We start from the raw sequence: 19,527 nt of genomic DNA, 5'->3' as shown, positions 1-19,527 counted from the left end.
GGACCAATCCGCCTGTACCTAGATCTGGCAGAAATCTGGGAGTCTTAAGTTTGAAGAGATTCTCTAGACCAAGGCCATTGGTAGCTTCCTGGGCTTACTGTGATACTAAAATCTCTGCCAACTCCACATGTTCTCACAAGACCATCTTTTAATGAAGGAGGAGAGAGAGTCCACCTCCCCTTCCCTCCTCCCATGTGGACAGGTGTAGCTGAAATGAACTAGACAAGCAAGGATGGGAGTTCTAGCTTAAAAATTCATGCAATGATTGCGTTCTCCATAATGAATATTTGTTCTAATAATAACTTTTAAATTACTGATTCAGTTGTTTATCCTCACCAAAATCTTTGAGTAGAATTGATGTTTCCATTGGTGCATCACGTTTTTTCCCCTTAGCTTTTTGTAGCCCATGGCAGAACTTCTTGGTGACTATTTCTGGGGTCCAAGCACTCTGTTTCATAAGGCATTGAGTCCAGCCACCTTCTTTGTGGGTCGCAGCATCCTTTTGAACAGGTGTTCCAGCCCCCAGGTGAGGAAGCGGCCTGGAGAAGTTCCGTCGACTTTTAATCAAGCTAATGAGTGGAAGAGACAGGATTGAACACCAGATGCAGGGCGTCCCTGACTAGCTTTCCTCAGGCTTTTGCATGCCAGCATGTTTCCATGTTAAGCATCAGTGCCTCTAAGCCTCTGCATGTGGTTTTGGTGACGAGCAGATGATGGGCCTCTTGAGGCCATCTTATAGGAACAGTGCACCCTTCCCAGCTCTCGTTTTCATGCTGCTTCCCTCTTCACTGGTGGAACAATGTCAGTGCCATGTTCCATTGTATTTTGCATGTGATAAAATGAGGAAAATCAACAGCAAGTGATAACTGCCTTTTGTTGTGGCTGAGATAAAAGTCACCAGGGCTGCTGGGGTGCCATGTGATGCTTGTTTCCCTTCCCTGGTCAGTGGTGTGCTCTCGAGAAAGAAGGGAGAAGAATGAAATACAGATATGTATATGTACGTATGTGTGTGTGTGTGTGTGTGTGTGTGTGTGTATATATATATATATATATATATATATATAAAATGTCAAAAATACATTAAGGGCTGTTGTGTTTGAAAGGAAATTATAATTACTACTAATGTCACAATAATGATCATCATAATCATAATCACAGCATTACTGGTACTGTTAAGAATGGTTATTAGAACACACTCTCAGGGAGCAGATGGCAGGCCCCCTCCTCATCCCCACGGAGGCATGTGCGTGTGCCCTGGGCCATTCGTCTCTGAGGTAGGTTTCAGGAGAATATCCTGCCATGGCAGGGAGTGGGGCGACCTGTGTGGTGGGACGAGCCTTGAGCTTGGGGTCAGAAGACTGAAGTAGGAATTTCATCCCTGCTGTTTTCCATTTGAATGTCCTTTTCCTACATCATCTCTGACACCTAGCTGCCTCCTCCAGAACTTGGAATCGATAAACTCTGTTACCTCACAGGGCTGTGAGGAGGGTCAAATGTAATAGATAATGCTGTACTGTAAGGTGTGGTGGAGGCATATGGACAGGACTTGCAGGCATAGTGTCACTTTGCCCTGTAACACTGTAGTTGAATCTGGTAGTAGATCTGGTCTGAATGCCTTTGCCTACAAGGACTCCAGGAGGATCAGCAGACCTGGTGTGATTCATGGATGCCTTCTAAGCATGTCTCAGAAATCCAGAGTCAAAGCTTAGGTCCCAGAAGCTCCAGCTTTTATTTGAGTGGAAGTTTGGGTCATGTCACTGCCCTGAGATTGCTGTGTATTAAAAAAAAACTTACTGAGGAATTCCTTTGTTCCAGAAGTTCCTGGAGTGGATGAGACTATTGGTTGTTCCCATATTCAGTATGAGATGGGATCATTTTTAAAAAAAAATGATATGTAGCCATTTTTAATTCAAGGAAATTTTGGATACCATCAGGGAACACTTCAGAAATACAACAGCATAATTCAGTTAAATGAAATGTCTATTCACATCTCTACTTCTTTCATTTTTTCTTTCATAGTTTATCAAGAAAGACCTAAAATTTATCTCTTGTAGTTGAAAACTGAAATGTAGTTTCTAGATTATCCTCATTTTGCTTATCATTACACTTTATTATGAACAAGTTTCTTAATTTTTACTGTGGACATTTTTTTTTGTTTTTTTTTTTTTGAGAGGGCATCTCTCATATTTATTGATCAAATGGTTGTTAACAACAATAAAATTCTGTATAGGGGACTCAATGCACAATCATTAATCAACCTCAAGCCCAGTTCTCAACAGTCTCCAATCTTCTGAAGCATAATGAACAAGTTCTTACATGGTGAACAAATTCTTACATAGTGAATAAGTTCTTACATGGTGAACAGTGCAAGGGCAGTCATCACATAAACTTTCAGTTTTGATCATGCATTATGAACTATAAACAATCAGGTCAAATATGAATAGTCGTTTGATTTTTATGCTTGATTTATATGTGAATCCCACATTTCTCCCTTATTATTGTTATTATTATTATTATTTATTATTTTTTTTTTTTGAGAGGGCATCTCATATTTATTGATCAAATGGTTGTTAACAACAATAAAATTCTGTATAGGGGAGTCAATGCTCAATGCACAATCATTAATCCATCTCAAGCCTAATTCTCATCAGTTTCCAATCTTCTGAAGCATAACGAACAAATTCTTACATGGTGAACGAATTCTTACATAGTGAATAAGTTCTTACATGGTGAACAGTACAAGGGCAGTCATCACAGAAACTTTCGGTTTTGATCACGCATTATGAACTATAAACAATCAGGTCAAATATGAATATTCGTTTGATTTTTATATGTGATTTATATGTGGATCCCACATTTCTCCCTTTATTATTATTATTATTTTTATTTTTAATAAAATGCTGAAGTGGTAGGTAGATACAAGATAAAGGTAGAAAACATAGGTTAGTGTTATAAGAGAGCAATTGTAGATGATCAGGTGTGTGCCTGTAGACTATGTGTTAATCCGAGCTAGACAAGGACAATAAAACATCCACGGATGCAGATTTCTCTCAAAACGGGGGGGGAGGGTGAGGTTCTAAGCTTCACCACTGTTGATCCCCAATTTCTCATCTGATGGCCCCCTGCGACTGTGCCTGTCTTAGGTTGTTCCTCCCTTGAGGAATCTTACCCGTCTCTGGCTAACTAGTCATCTTACGGGGCCACACAGGGAGATGTAAAGTTGGTAAGTGAGAGAGAAGCAATATTGTTTGAAAAGGTTAGCTTTTTACTTCTTTGCAGATTTATGCCCTGTGGCTTTTATGCCCAGCATTTGTCTTGAGGTATCTTTACCACTTGGAAGAATTATGATACTCGGTAATTTCGTTATGAGGCACGAATTCTACTTAAAGGTTGTAATTAGGAAGGAAAAAGAAAAGCTATAGAAGTAGCAGAAGGAAGAAAACATTGGAAGATTGATTATTTCTTTGACATATCTTCTTGTAGAGTAACATAAGCATGTATAGGTTTTAAACTACTAATTAAATTGCGTACACACATTAACATAATAGGAATACAGCTACATAACTGAAGCAGACCTACAATTACCAGCCATCTCCAGTGAAACCAAAAAAACCAGTTAGACACCCTAGGCATTTGTGAAAACTTATCAATGATATGATGGATATTGTCTAACTGAATTTGACTAGTTTGAGAAAAATCAGACAAATTAAAACACCACATTCCTGGGACCTGTTCACATCCCATGTGTTCTTTTAACAGTAGATAGTCTGTAGTAGCAAGATTTTGGAGCGCTGCAACTTGCACTTCTCCTAATTCTTGGTTGAGTTCCGACAGTATAGATCCAGTCAAATTTGTTGTTTTGCTGTATGCACAGGCCAGCTTAGATATCTCCTTCTTCATTCCAATGGCAAGTCCAGGAACCGGTGGGATGAATGCAGCTACAACTGCAACAGCGCCAGGATCTTTGTTGAAGTTTTTTGATGTTCACTTTCTGGAATGACTCTTCAGAGAATGTTGATGTTGGAAGTTCTTCTTCATATCGTATCTTAATTCGTTTTCTGGGTAGCCAAATTAGGCTTTGATCCTCTGTATAAACACAAACAAACCCTTTGCCCACACTTTGATATACCCTTTATATCATCGTGAAGAACTTATTGGAGATCACCACACAGGAACTGCTTTTTTTTTTTTTAAGAGAAAGGAATATTATCAGAAAAATGTACTTCCATAGCTGATCATCTGACACCCTTTAAATGATCAAAATTAAGGATATTTAAAGCATGCTTTAATCATTGATTTACATTTAGTTTTATCCTATCAGGGAGTAATCCCCCTTTTCTTTCCTTTTTTTTTTTATCATTAATCTACAATTACATGAAGAATATTATGTTTACTAGGCTCTCCCCTATACCAGGTCCCCCCCACAAACTCCTTTACAGTCACTGTCCATCAGCATAGCAAAATGTTGTAGAATCACTACTTATCTTCTCTGTGTTGTACAGCCCTCCCCTTTCTCCCACCCCCCCATTATGCATACTAATCATAATACTCCTTTTCTTCCCCCTACCCCCCCCGTTATCCCGCCCTACCCACCCATCCTCCCCAGTCCCTTTCCCTTTGGTACCTGTTAGTCCATTCTTGGGTTCTGTGATTCTGCTGCTGTTTTGTTCCTTCAGTTTTTCCTTTGTTCTTATACTCCACAGATGAGTGAAATCATTTGGTATTTCTCTTTCTCCGCTTGGCTTATTTCACTGAGCATAATACCCTCTAGCTCCATCCATGTTGTTGCAAATGGTAGGATTTATTTTCTTCTTATGGCTGAGTAATATTCCATTGTGTATATGTACCACATCTTCTTTATCCACTTAGGTTGCTTCCAATTCTTGGGTGCAGCTGTCTTTTTCAAACTTGAGTGCTGCGTTCTTTGGGTAAATTCCTAGGAGTGGTATTTCTGGGTCAAATGGTAAGTCTATTTTGAGCATTTTGAGGAACCTCCATACTGCTTTCCACAATGGTTGAACTAATTTACATTCCCACCAGCAGTGTAGGAGGGTTCTCCTTTCTCCACAACCTCGCCAACATTTGATGTTGTTTGTTTTTTGGATGACAGCTATCCTTACTGGTGTGAGGTGATACCTCATTGTGGTTTTAATTTGCATTTCTCTGATAATTAGCGATGTGGAGCATCTTTTCATGTGTCTGTTGGCCATCTGTATTTCTTTTTTGGAGAACTGTCTGTTCAGTTTCTCTGCCCATTTTTTAATTGGATTATTTGTTTTTTGTTTGTTGAGGTGTGTGAGCTCTTTATATGTTTTGGACATCAAGCCTTTATTGGATCTGTCATTTACAAATATATTCTCCCATACTGTAGGGTACCTTTTTGTTCTATTGATGGTTTCTTTTGCTGTACAGAAGCTTTTCAGCTTAATATAGTCCCACTTGTTCATTTTTGCTGTTGTTTTCCTTGCTCGGGGAGAAATGTTCAAGAAGAGGTCACTCATGTTTATGTCTAAGAGGTTTTTGCCTATGTTTTTTCTAAGAGTTTTATGGTTTCATGACTTACATTCAAGTCTTTGATCCATTTCGAATTTACTTTTGTGTATGGGGTTAGACAGTGATCCAGTTTCATTCTCTTACATGTAGGTGTCCAGTTTTGCTAGCACCATCTGCTGAAGAGACTGTCATTTTGCCATTGTATGTCCATGTCTCCTTTATCAAATATTAATTGACCATATATGTTTGGGTTAATGTCTGGAGTCTCTAATCTGTTCCACTGGTCTGTGACTCTGTTCTTGTGCCAGTACCAAATTGTCTTGATTACTATGGCTTTGTAGTAGAGCTTGAAGTTGGGGAGTGAAATCCCTCCTACTTTATTCTTCTTTCTCAGGATGCTTTGGCTATTTGGGGTCTTTGGTGATTCCATATTAATTTTTGAATTATTTGTTCCAGTTCATTGAAGAATGTTGCTGATAATTTGATAGGGATTGCATCAAATCTGTATATTGCTTTGGGCAGGGTGGCCATTTTGACGATATTAATTCTTCCTAGCCACGAGCATGGGATGAGTTTCCATTTCTTAGTGTCCCCTTTAATTTCTCTTAAGAGTGTCTTGTAGTTTTCAGGGTATAGATCTTTCACTTCTTTGGTTGGGTTTATTCCTAGGTATTTTATTCTTTTTAATGCAATTGTGAATGGAATTGTTTTCCTGATTTCTCTTTCTATTTGTTCATTGTTAGTATATAGGAAAGCGACAGATTTCTGTGTGTTAATTTTGTATCCTGCAACTTTGCTGTATTCCGATATCAATTCTAGTAGTTTTGGAGTGGAGTCTTTAGGGTTTTTTATGTACAATATCATGTCATCTGCAAATAGTGACAGTTTAACTTCTTCTTTACCAATCTGGATTCCTTGTATTTCTTTGTTTTGTCTAATTGCCATGGCTAGGACCTCCAGTACTATGTTAAATAGCAGTGGGGATAGTGGGCATTCCTGTTTTGTTCCTGATCTCAGAGGAAAAGCTTTCAGCTTCTTGCTGTTCAGTGTAATGTTGGCTTTGGGTTTATCATATATGGCCTTTATTATGTTGAGTTACTTGCCCTCTATACCCATTTTCCTGAGAATTTTTATCATGAATTGGTGTTGAATTTTGTCAAATGCTTTTTCAGCATCTATGGAGATGATCATGTGGTTTTTGTCTTTCTTTTTGTTGATGTGGTGGATGATGTTGATGGATTTTCAAATGTTGTACCATCCTTGCATCCCTGGGATGAATCCCAATTGGTCATGGCGTATGATCCTTTTGATATATTTTTGAATTCGGTTTTCTAATATTTTATTGAGTATTTTTGCATCTACATTCATCAGGGATATTGGTCTGTAATTTTCTTTTTTGTTGTGGTCTTTGCCAGGTTTTGGTATTAGGGTGATGTTGGCTTCATAAAATGAGTTTGGGAGTATTCCCTCTTCTTCTATTTTTTGGAAAACTTTAAGGAGGATGGGTATTATGTCTTCTCTGTGTGTCTAATAAAATTCCGAGTTCAATCAGTCTGGCCCCGTGGTTTTGTTCTTGGGTAGTTTTTTGATTACCATTTCAATTTCTTTGCTCGTAATTGGTTTGTTTATCTTTTGTGTTTCTTCCTTGGTCAGTCTTGGAAGGTAGTATTTTTCTACGAATTTGTCCATTTCTTCTAGGTTTTCCAGCTTGTTGGCATATAGGTTTTCATAGTAGTCTTTAATAATTCTTTGTATTTCTGTGGAGTCTGTTGTGATTTTTCCGTTCTCATTTCTGATTCTGTTGATTTGTGTTGATTCTCTTTTTTGCTTAATAAGTTTGGCTAGAGGCTTATCTATTTTGTTTATTTTCTCAAAGAACCAGCTCTTGGTTTCATTTATTTTTTCTATTATTTTATTCTTCTCAATTTTGTTTATTTCTTCTCTGATCTTTATTATTTCCTTCCTTCTGCTGACTTTAGGCCTCATTTGTTCTTCTTTTTCCAGTTTCGATAATTGTGATGTTAGACTATTCATTTGGGATTGTTCTTCCTTCTTCAAGTGTGCCTGGATCGCTGTATACTTTCCTCTTAAGACTGCTTTTGCTGCGTCCCATAGAAGTTGGGGCTTTGTGTTGTTGTTGTCATTCATTTCCATATATTCCTTGATCTCTATTTTAGTTTGTTCATTGATCCATTGATTATTTAAGAGCATGTTGTTAAGCCTCCATGTGTTTGTGAGCCTTTTTATTTTCTTTGTAGAATTTATTTCTAGTTTTATACCTTTGTGGTCTGAAAAATTGGTTGGTAGAATTTCAATCTTTTGGAATTTACTGAGGCTCTTTTTGTGAGCTAGTATGTGGTCCATTCTGGAGATTGTTCCATGTGCACTTGAGAAGAATGTATATCCTGTTGCTTTTGGATGTAGAGTTCTATAGATGTCTGTTAGGTCCATCTGTTCTAGTGGGTTGTTCAGTGCCTGTGTGTCCTTACTTATTTTCTGCCCGGTGGATCTATCCTTTGGGGTGAGTGGTGTGTTGAAGTCTCCTAAAATGAATGCATTGCAGTCTATTTCCCCCTTTAGTTCTGTTAGTATTTGTTTCACATATGCTGGTGCTCTTGTGTTGGGTGCATATATATTTAGAATGGTTATATCCTCTTGTTGGACTGAGCCCTATATCATTATGTAGTGTCCTTCTTTATCTCTTGTTTCTTTCTTTGTTTTGAAGTCTATTTTGTCTGATATTAGTACTGCAACCCCTGCTTTCTTCTCGCTGTTGTTTGCCTGAAATATGTTTTTCCATCCCTTGACTTTTATTCTGTGCATGTCTTTGGGTTTGAGGTGAGTTTCTTGTAAGCAGCATATAGATGGGTCTTGCTTTTTTATCCATTCTATTACTCTCTGTCTTTTGATTGGTGCATTCAGTCCATTTACATTTAGGGTGACTATTGAAAGATATGTACTTATTGCCATTGCAGGTTTTAAATTCGTGGTTACCAAAGGTTCAAGGTTAGTCTCTTTAGTATCTTACTGCCTAACTTAGTTTGCTTATTGAGCTGTTATATACACTGTCTGGAGATTCTTTTCTTCTCTCCCTTCTTATTTCTCCTCCTCCCTTCTTCATATGTAGTGTGTTTTGTTCTGTGCTCTTTTTAGGAGTGCTCCCATCTAGAGCAGTCCCTGTAAGATGCCCTGAAGAGGTGGTTTGTGGGACGCAAATTCCCTCAGCTTTTGCTTGTCTGGGAATTGTTTAATCCTTCCATCATATTTAAATGATAATCGTGCTAGATACAGTATCCTTGGTTCAACGCCCTTGTGTTTCATTGCATTAAATATATCATGCTATTCTCTTCTAGCCTGTAAGGTTTCTGTTGAGAAGTCTGATGATAGCCTGATGGGTTTTCCTTTATAGGTGACCTTTTTCTCTCTAGGTGCCTTTAAAACTCTTTCCTTGTCCTTGATCTTTGCCATTTTAATTATTGTGTGTCTTGGTGTTGTCCTCCTTGGGTCCTTTCTGTTGGGAGTTCTGTGTATTTCCGTGGTCTGTTCGATTATTTCCTCCCCCAGTTTGGGGAAGTTCTCAGCAATTATTTCTTGAAAGACACTTTCTATCCCTTTTTCTCTCTCTTCTTCTTCTTGTTCTTCTGGTACCCCTATAATATGGATGTTGTTCCTTTTGGATTGGTCACACAGTTCTCTTAATATTGTTTCATTCCTGGAGATCCTTTTATCTCTATGTCAGCTTCTATGCGCTCCTGTTCTCTGGTTTCTGTTCCATCAATGGCCTCTTGCATCTTATCCATTCTGCTTATAAATCCTTCCAGAGTTTGTTTCACTTCTGTAATCTCCTTCCTGGCATCTGTGATCTCCCTCCGGACTTCATCCCATTGCTCTTGCATATTTCTCTGCATCTCCATCAGCATGTTTATGATTTTTATTTTGTATTCTTTTTCAGGAAGACTGTTTAGGTCTGTCTCCTTCTCTGGTGTTGTCTCTGTGATCTTGGTTTGCCTGTAATTTTGCCTTTTCATGGTGATAGAAATAGTTTGCAGAGCTGGGACAAGTGACGGCTGGAAGAACTTCCCTTCTTGTTGGTTTGTGGCCTTCCTCCCCTGGAGAACAGCGACCTCTAGTGGCTTGTGCTATTCAGCTACGCGCAGACAGGGCTTCTGATTCCTGCCCAGCTGCTATGGAGTTTATCTCCGCTGTGGCTGTGGGCGTGGCCTGGCTCAGGCTGCTACTGTGATACTGTGGAGCCGCGTTGGAGGGTGAGCGGCTGGGAGGCTATTTATCTCTGTGAGGGGCCTCCATGCTCCCTGCTGCCCAGGGGGTTAGAGTGCCCAGAGATCCCCAGATTCCCTGCCTCTGGACTAAGTGTCCTGCCTTGTCCCTTTAAGACTTCCAAAAAGCACTCGCCAAAACAAAACAACAAAAAAATTAAATAAATAATTAAAAAAAAAAGCTGCTTGCTTTTCTTTGTCCTCAGGTGCCGGCCTCAGGGACCCACTCACCGGTCTTGCTGCCCTGTTTCCCTAGTATTGGGGTCCCTGTCCCTTTAAGACTTCCAAAATGCAGTCACCAAAAAAAAAAAAAAAAACCCCTTGCTTTTCTTTGTTCTCCAGCGCTGGCCTCAGTGACCCGCTCATCGGTCTTGCTGGCCTGTTTCCCTAGTATCCAGTACCCCACGCATGCACTGTGTCTGCGCTCTGGTCCGGATGGCTGGGGCTGGGTGTTCAGCAGTCCTGGGCTCCCTCTCCTTCCCTGCTCCGACTCCTCTCCTCCTGCTGGGAGCTTGGGGAGGGGCGCTTGGGTCCCGCTGGCCTGGGGCTTGTATCTTACCCCCTTCGCAAGGTGCTGGGTTCTCGCAGGTGTGGATGTGGTCTGGATGTTGTCCTGTGTCCTCTGGTCTCTATTCTAGGAAGAGTTGTCTTTGTTATATTTTCATAAATATATGTTGTTTTGGGAGGAGATTTCTGCTGCTCTGCTCATGCCACCATCTTGGCTCCCTACTCAAGATGGGATCATTTTTTATTCTCACATTTTTTTCTCCTCGCTTAAGAAACAAATCACTACAGCAGTATTTTAATCCAGAGGCTTGTCATGTATCAAGAATTTCTCAACTGAAGTAGCATTAAATTAATAAAAGTCTGTGGTGATAACATGTTGTTTTGCTTATTCTTGCAGGGTGACGGCAGCATGAATGATTCCTGAATGCCCTGTGGGCATATTTGGCCATTTGTTTTTAACTAGGAGATAGAAGACAGGCATCTACTCGAAAGGTGTGTGAAGATTTCTGTGCAACTTTTTATTGTAAGAATTTTCAAACATAAGAGTTAAAAGAATGCACATTGAGTTCCTGTGTATCCACTGACTATGTTTAATAGTCAGCATTTTGCCACATTGCATGTGTAACTGTATAGGTTTATACATTTTTCTGCTGAAACATCTGAAAGTAAGTTGCAGACATTATACATTTTAAATTAAAATCTTGTGGGGAGGAAGCTCCTAAATGTAAGGGTATTCTCCCCTTAGAGGCACTTTAGAACATTCATAAACTATGTGCTATAGAATCCTTTAGTTAAGCAGAGTTATAATTTCCTATTAAGAGGTGTAATTTTGAATTTATGCTCCCTTCATAGCTGATAGAAATAACATCAGATTTTAAAAACTTTTTAAATAGTCATTTATTTAATGGGCAGATATGCAGTATGAATTTGTTTTGATATGAAAACATCTGAATAGAAAGGACTACAATTTGCCCTATGTGTATGCATATTATTGTGCTTTCTTCATTCCCTGTCATTTGCCCTCTGCCCCACTGTGGCTGCTGTTTATTGTTAGGTCAGTGGATCTGATTACCGCTTTTGCTTTCTTTCTTTGTTTTTTTTTAAAGTATCACATGAAAAACATTGTGGTTACTACATTCATCCATATTATCAAGTCCCCCCTACACTCTATTGCAGTCACTGTCCATCAGTGAAGTAAGATGCCACAGAGTCACTACTTGTCTTCTCTGTGCTACACTGTCCTCCCCGTGCCCCCCAACCCAACACCATGTATGCCAATCATAATACCAAGGGGTACCTCAATCACCTTATCCCGTTTTCCCCTCCTGCCCTTCCCCATCCCTCCCCTTTGGTAACTGCTAGTCCCTTCTTGGAGTCTGTGAGTCTGCTGCTGTTTTGTTCCTTCAGTTTTGCTTCGTTGTTACACTCCACAAATGAGGGATATCATTTGCTACTTGTCTTTCTCCACCTGGCTTATCTCACTGAGCATAATACCCTCTAGTTCTATCCATGTTGTTGTACATGGTAGGACTTATTTTCTTATGGCTGAGTAATATTCCATTGTGTATATGTACCACATCTTCTTTATCCATTCATTTACTATTGGGCACTTAAGTTGTTTCCATATCTTGACTATTATAAATAGTGCTGCAATAAACATAGGGGTGCATATGTCTTTTGAATCTGGGATCTTGTTTCCTTTGGGTAAATTCCTAGGAGTGGAATTCCTTGGTCAAATGGTATTTTTATTTTTAGTTTTTTGAGGAACCTCCATATTGCTTTCCACAATGGTTGAACTAATTTGCATTCCCATCAGCAGTGTAGGAGGGTTCCCCTTTCTCTGCATCCTCACTAGCATTTGTTGTTCCTTGTCTTTTCAAGGTTGGCCATCCTAACTGATGTGAGGTGATATCTCACTGTGCTTTTAGTTTACATTTCTCTTATGATTAGTGTGCCTGTTGGCCATCTGAATTTCTTCTTTGGAGAATTGTCTGTTCATATCCTCCACCCATTTTTTACTTGGGTTATTTGCTTTTTGTGTGTTGAGGTATATGAGTTCTTTATATATTGTGTATATTAATCCCTTGTCAGATATGTCATTTACAAATATATTCTCCCATACTATAGGTCACCTTTTTGTTCTACTGATGGTGTCCTTTGCTGCACAGCAGCTTTTAAGTTGATGTAGTCCCATTTTTTTCATTTTTGCTTTTGTTTCCCTTGCCTGAGGAGATTTGTTTAGGAAAAAGTTGCTCGTGTTTATATTCAAAATATTTTTGCCTATGTTTTCTTCTAAGAGTTTTATGGTTTTATGACTTACATTCAGGTCTTTGAACTATTTTGAGTTTACTTTTGTGTATGGTGTTAGACAATAGTCTGGTTTCATTCTCTTACATGTAACTGTTCAGCTTTGTCAACATCAGTTGTTGAAGAGGTTTTCTTTTCTCCATTGTATATCCATGGCTCTTTTATCATATGTTAAGTGACCATATATGCTTGGGTTTATATCTGCGCTCTCTATTCTGTTCCATTGACCTATGGGTCTGTTCTTGTGCCAGTACCAAATTGTTTTGATTACTGTGGCTTTGTAGTACAGCTTGAAGTTGGGGAGCATAATCCCCTTTATTCTTCCTTCTCAGGATTGCTTTGGCTATTCAGGGTCTTTTGTGGTTCCATAGGAGTTTTAGAACTATTTGTTCTAGTTCATTGAAGAATGCCGGTGGTATTCTGATAGAGATTTCATTAAATGTGTAGATTGCTTTAGGCGGGATGGCCATTTTGACAATATTAATTATTCCTATCCATGAGCATGGGGTGTATTTCCATTTATTGGTGTCTTCTTTAATTTCTTTCCTGAGTTTCTTGTAGTTTTCAGGGTATAGGTCTTTCCCCTCCTTGGTTAGGTTTTTTCCTTGATATTTTATTCTTTTTGATGGAATTGTTTTCCTGATTTCTCTTTCTGCTAGTTCCATCATTAGTATACAGAATGCAACAGATTTCTTTGTATTTATTTTTGTATCCTGCAACTCTGCTGAGTTCAGTTATCCTGCCTTCTTTCTGATCAACATTCACATGTGGGCCAGTCTCTGTGATTTAATGTGATCAGAGGTCTTAGGAATGCCAAATTGAAGTCACTATATTAAAACCAACACTAGAAAGATTCAGAATGATTTCCAGCCCCATAATTTGACTACCTAAATTGAAACAATATAAAACCTGAAAGATGTGTCCAGACTCGATGATGGTTGTGATTGTTCCATGTCACAGCCAGCTGCCAATCTGTTGTTATGACTCTGGGTTCTTGCAGGGTGGCTGTTGACTATTCTGCATTGTAGTCTCAGTCACATTTTATTTACAGTTTCTTCCTCAAGTGTTCCCCAAAAACCGAAGCATTTCTTCATGGGTGCTTGGGAACAAGAGTTGCCCAGTTATGGTGTATTTCAAAGGAAGTCTATCTAAGTGAGCCATCTAGGGAAGTTAAGGCTTCTTACCTCCTTGTTTCTGATTTAGAATACAAAGTGATAGCAGTGACATTTCTTCGAAAGATGCTGACAGTCTCCAGGAGCTGTGACTGGATGACAGGTATCTCAAAATGGCCTAGTTTGCTGTTGTGCTCTTCAGCCCCTGGATTGTTATATTTTAAAAAGATGAGGAGCAGTGTGGGGTTCCATGTGAGGCCCCAGAGCTTTGAAGAACTGATGAAGTGAAGGGGATGGGGCCTTGTGTGGGGCCTTGTGTTGGCTTTCTGGCCCCAGACTACTTAAGCTTCTTAGGGTAATGTTTTTTTTAACTCCCTTTGAAATAGAACATAGAAAAGACACACATTGTAAGTGTACAGCATCATAGACTTTCACAAACAGAACGTACCTAGGTAATCAGCACCCAGATCAAGAAACAGAACATTACTAGCACAGCCTCATGCCCCGTAAATGCCACCCATTCCATGGGTAACTGCTGTCTTGACTTTGAGGAGCATGAATTATTTTGCCTGTTTTTCTGTGTGTGTGTGTGTGTGTGTGTGTGTGTGTGTGTGATGCAGACACTCTTTTGTGTCTGGATTTTCTCATCATCAATGTATTAGAGAGATTCTTCTATATTGTTGCACATAGTTAGAGATTGATCATTTTCATTGCTATAGAGTATTCCATTGTATGAGAATAGAACAGCTTATTCATTCTATTAGATGTGGGTAATTTTTCTTTGTCCACCCAGAACACCCTCTGGCAGAAATAAAGATTAAACAAGACTATTTTCATTACAGTTGCAGTCAAGATAGCCAGTCATCTCTGCCCAGCTTTTGCTGTGATATGAAGCAGGAATCCAATAGCAGATAGAAGACTGAGACACAGTTGAGAGATACATGTGTAGTTTCTCAGTCCTATAATGATTCCTGCTGCTTTTCCTAACCACATCTCTTCTCATTTTGTTCCCTGCTGGCACATGTTTTCTCTATCCTCTTTGCCATTATTATTCTTTAGACAGCCCCTCCAAGGAGACCTTGCAGGATGTGTCAAACAGTAGGCAATCAGTGAATATTTAAAGTTCGCTAGGTGTTGCTATTAGGTGTGGGATGAAAGGCCAAGAATTGAAAGTCATGGGCTTGCTTTTGAGGAGCCTGTGTTGTGGTTATGGATTCGCAGGTATGGATATGGGCCACATCCCTGAAAGCAAGCTGAATCATGGAATTCAGGATATAACTTCAAAGGCTTGTATGGGTTAGGCTTGTAACATGATGGAAATTAGTTGGGGGGCTGCCTAGTGAGGAGTGATGGGCACTGTGGAGAAGGGTCACACAGGCATACCTCAGATATTGCATGTTTGATTCTAGACCACTGCAATAAAGCAAATATCACAATAAAGTGAGTCAAATGAATTCTCTGATTTCTCAGTGTATATAAAATTATGTTTATGCTGTATTATTGTCTATTAAAAGTGCATTAGCATTATGTGTAAAATCAATGTACTACCATAATTTAAAAATATTTTGCAAAAAGATGCTGACCATCTGAATTTTCAACAATGCATAGTATTACACTGCTGGGGGAGGGTCTTGCCTTGATGTTGATGGCTACTGACTGATTGGAGTAGTGGGTGCTGAAGGTTGGGATGGCTGTGGCAAATTCTCCAAATAAGACAATGAAGTTTGTCCATTGATTCACTATTCCTTTCACGAAAGATTACTTTGTAACATGTGATGCTATTTGATAACAGTTTACCCACAGTGGGATTCTTTGAAAACGGAAGTCAGTCCTCTCAATCTCTGCCCCTGCTTTATCAATTAAGTTTAAGTTGTAGTCTAAATCCTTTCTATCATTTCAACAGTCTTCACTAGGAGCAGATTCCATCTCAAGAAGCCACTTTCTTTCTATGTTGATGATAGATAATAACTGACTAGAGGGGGTGAGGATTTAATAATATGGGTAACTCTTGAATCACTGTGTTGAACATTTGATACCAACATAAGATTGTATATCAATGATACATCAATTACAAAAAAAAAGAAACCACTTTCTTTGTTCATTCATTCAAGTTTTATCATGAGATTGTAGCAGTTAAGTCACACTATCAGGTTCCACTTTTAATTCTAGTTCTTGTGTTATTCCACCTCATCTGCAATGACTTCCTCCACTGACGTCTTGAATCCCTCAAAGTCATCCATGAAGATTGGAATAAACTTCTTCCAGACTCCTATTAATCTTGATATTTGACCTCTTCCTAGAATCATGAATGTTTTTAAAGGCATCTGGAATCATTCCCAGAAGGTTTCAATTTGTTTTTCCCAGATGCATTGAATGAATGATTTTCCATCTAAGCAATAGTCTTAGGAAATGTGTTTCTTCAATAATAAGACTTGAAAATTAAAATGACTCTTTGATCCATGGGCTGGAGATGGATATTGTGTTAGCAGGCATGAAAACAGCATGAATCGTAGTGTCCATCTCCACCAGAGCTCTGGGGTGACCAGGTGCATTGTTAATGAGCAGTTACATTTGAAAAGAATCTTTTTTCTGAGCAGGGGTTTTCAACAGTGGGCTTAAAATATTCAGTAAACCATGATGTGCTCTCACCCAGGCTTAATTATTCCATTTATGGAACACAGGCAGAGTAGATGTAGCAAAATTCCTAAGAGTCTGAGGATTTTCAGAATGGTCAATAAGCCTTGGCTTCAACTTAAACTCACCAGAAAGCATTAGCTCCTAACAACAGCACCCTGTCCTTTGAAGCTTTGGAGCCAGGCATTGACTTTTCCACTGTAGCTATGGAAGTCCTAGATGTCATCTTCTTCCAGTATAAGGCTGTTTTGTCTCCACTGAAAATCTGGCGTTTAGTGTAGCTACCTTCATTCATTATCTTAGCTAGATCTTCTGGATAACTTGCTATGCTTCTGCATCAGCACTTCAGCCTGTACTTTCCTTTTTCTTAAATCTCATGAGCCAACCTCCATTAGCTTCAGACTTATTTTTTTGCAGCATTGTCACCTCTCTCAGCCTTCATAGGATTCAAGGGAGTTAGGGTTTTGGCTTAAAAGGGAATGTCATGGCTGGTTTGATCTTCTACCCAGACCACACAAACTTTCTCCATACCAGTAGTAAGGCTGTTTTGCTTTCTTATCATTTGTGTGTTCACTGGGCTAGCACTTTTAATTTCCATCAAAAACTTTTCCTTTGCATTCACTTCTTGGCTTCTGTTTGTCACAAGAGGCCTATCAGTCAGCCTATCTTGGTTTTCAACATGCCTTCCTCATTAAACTTGTCATTTTAGCTCTTAATTTAAAGTGAGAGATGTGTGACTGCCTTTCACTTGAACATTTAGAGACCATTTTAGGGTTATTGTCCTAATTTCAATATCATTGTATCTCAGGAAATAGGGAGGCTGGAGAAGAGGGAGAGGGATGGAGGAACAACTGGTTGGTGGGACAGTCAGAACACACGAAGTTTGCTGTCTTATATGGGCATGGTTCATAGTGCCCCAGGGTAATTACAATAGTAATACCACACCACTTATCACAGATCACCAGAACAAATACAGTAGTAATGAAAAAGTTTGAAATATTGAAGAATTCTAAAATGTGACACAGACAACAAAGTAAGCAAACGCTGTTGGGAAATTTGTGCTGATAGGCTCCTTGACACAGGGTTGCCACAAACCTTCAATTTGTAAGAAGTGCAATAGCTGCAAAGTGCTGGTAAAGCAAAGCACAATAAAATGAGGTGTCTGTATATGCCTTTCCCAGTGAAACGTCTGGCTAAATTTACAAAGTCCACCAATTTCTAACCTTTAGGGAATGAAGAGTGTTCATTATAAGAAAGTGGTTCCCATGGGATTTGGATATTTTCATGGCCACATTCTATTTTTGTAAATAAAGTTTTATTCAAACACAATCCTCTCCTCTGTGTATTGCCTGTGACTGCTTTTGTGCAATAACAGCAGAGTTGAATGGTTGTGAAAGAGATTGGGGTTGAGTAGTTGTAACAGTGACCATATGGCTCACAATGCCTAAAATATTTACCATCTGCTTTGTACAAAAAAGTTTGCCAACTCCTGCTTTACTTCATAAAAGCAAAGGCATATGTTAATGACCTCTGTAGTCTTGAAATAGTCTGAGCCCATTATCTTTAGCATGCCTTTATTTATTCATTCAGTTATCCAAAAAATATTTACAGGTGCCTGTTGTATATCAGGCATAAAATGGTGATAGTCATACATGGTTCTTGCCCCTGAGGCTTTTATAAGAGGTTCCTATGAATTTGAAGTTCCATTCTTTGATTGTGCTTTCTGGGAATCAAAACAAAAGCATGATATGGAAGTAGAATTGTACTGGATCTTCAGTTTTAAACTAATATATTGGCTATGTTTATTTATATCATAAATTTGATGAACACTTATTTTACATGATCTAATGGTTACTTCATTTATAGGAGTATGTAGTATCAGGTACGTAGGAAGAGTATGTGTTTCAAGATCCTAATTGTTTACCTGTGGTAAAACCAGGCAGCATGTCTGGTAGGGCTCTGAACTTTAAGTGATTATAAAAGCAGGCCAAGCACACTTCCAATTTTAGACTACTTTAGTAATAAATAATAAATCACAGCAGAAAGAACAGCACACAAGGTAATAAAGTTTGGAATGTAGTATAACAAATCAGTCTCTCTCTGTTGGTATGCTTATCTGTTTGCTTACCTGAGCTTGTAAAAGTTTGTTTCTTTTTAACAGGAGGCTATAGAGGGCATTGTAATAAACATAGAAAATAGAGAAATATTTTTTATATTTATCTAAGGGATGTGAAACTTTTTAAATATCACTTTAATGCAATTAGCATTTTCATATGTGCTCGTATATGTCTTATGGGTTTACACTCAGGCTAGGACTGCCTGCCCTTCACCTACCTCGAGACTGTCCTCAGAAAGACAAAAAGGAAGCATGGACGACTCATCTCAGTAAACCATCATAAATCATAATGCACTCCCTTCTCCCAGGCGGAGAGGTCTTTGAAGACGTGAGATTGCACATTTGTTTGGATATTGTAGTTATGGTTACTTAGCTGTGTATAATAATTTGAAGGAGCAAAAATGCATGAAGTCCTGGTAATGTTTCCACACTATCTTAGGAGCTACCTGATATCAAGTGGAATTCTTCTTGCCACATTTTGAGGCAGTGATCTGGGTGACCAACAGTGGTTTCCTCTGAAACTTAAGACTCTTGTGAGGATCTGTCTAAGGGACCACAGAGAAGGAGTGTTAGCTGGTGCAATGAGTAATTTAATGAATATGGTTAATTTTCATACTGGTTTGTTTTGCTGCCAAAATTAATAGATAAAGGTAAGGTTTGGTTCTTCTTCTTTATGAAGAGTAATGATACATGTCCACTCACAATTTCTGCTTCTTGTGCTTAAAATGTTTTTAAAAATTCAATCCTGTTCTTCATTTTAGAATTTTTTATAATAGTTGGATTGAAGGGTAAGTGAAAAGTGAGAATTGAGAAGACTAAGATAAAACAAATATTGTGATTATTTACCTTACAAAGCTGGAAAATGCAGGTTTAACTGCTTTGGTTAAAAATAGTTTTCTGAAACAAATTGAATGATAGGCCAAATCACTTGATCTGTGGCGTTAAAAACTGGATCATCTGTCTATATAATATGGAGTTCTTTTGTCAAGAACTCCAGCCTTAGGAGAGCTTAATTCGCCAAGATTAGCTAATTAAAATTAACTTTCTCAGTCTCTCAAATTTTAAAGTACTGAAGTGCGAA

The 19,527-nt window shown here is 38.7% G+C and overlaps 1 protein-coding gene across 3 annotated transcripts in view; it reads left to right on the top strand.

Moving 5' to 3' along the window:
* Nucleotides 1-19,527, top strand: part of SGMS1 (sphingomyelin synthase 1) — a 337,682-nt gene that overhangs the window by 47,733 nt on the left and 270,422 nt on the right. For all 3 annotated transcript variants that reach the window (XM_073241069.1, XM_073241067.1, XM_073241068.1), the window contains exon 2: nucleotides 10,675-10,769. The gene's annotated coding sequence lies outside the window, so the exon portion shown is untranslated. The remainder of the gene's footprint in view (nucleotides 1-10,674; nucleotides 10,770-19,527) is intronic.

This window comes from Manis javanica, chromosome 7, assembly GCF_040802235.1.
Source record: "Manis javanica isolate MJ-LG chromosome 7, MJ_LKY, whole genome shotgun sequence".
Lineage (NCBI taxonomy): Eukaryota > Metazoa > Chordata > Mammalia > Pholidota > Manidae > Manis > Manis javanica.
Note: the sequence above shows the minus strand (reverse complement) of the source record. Positions and strands in the feature narration are given on the sequence as shown.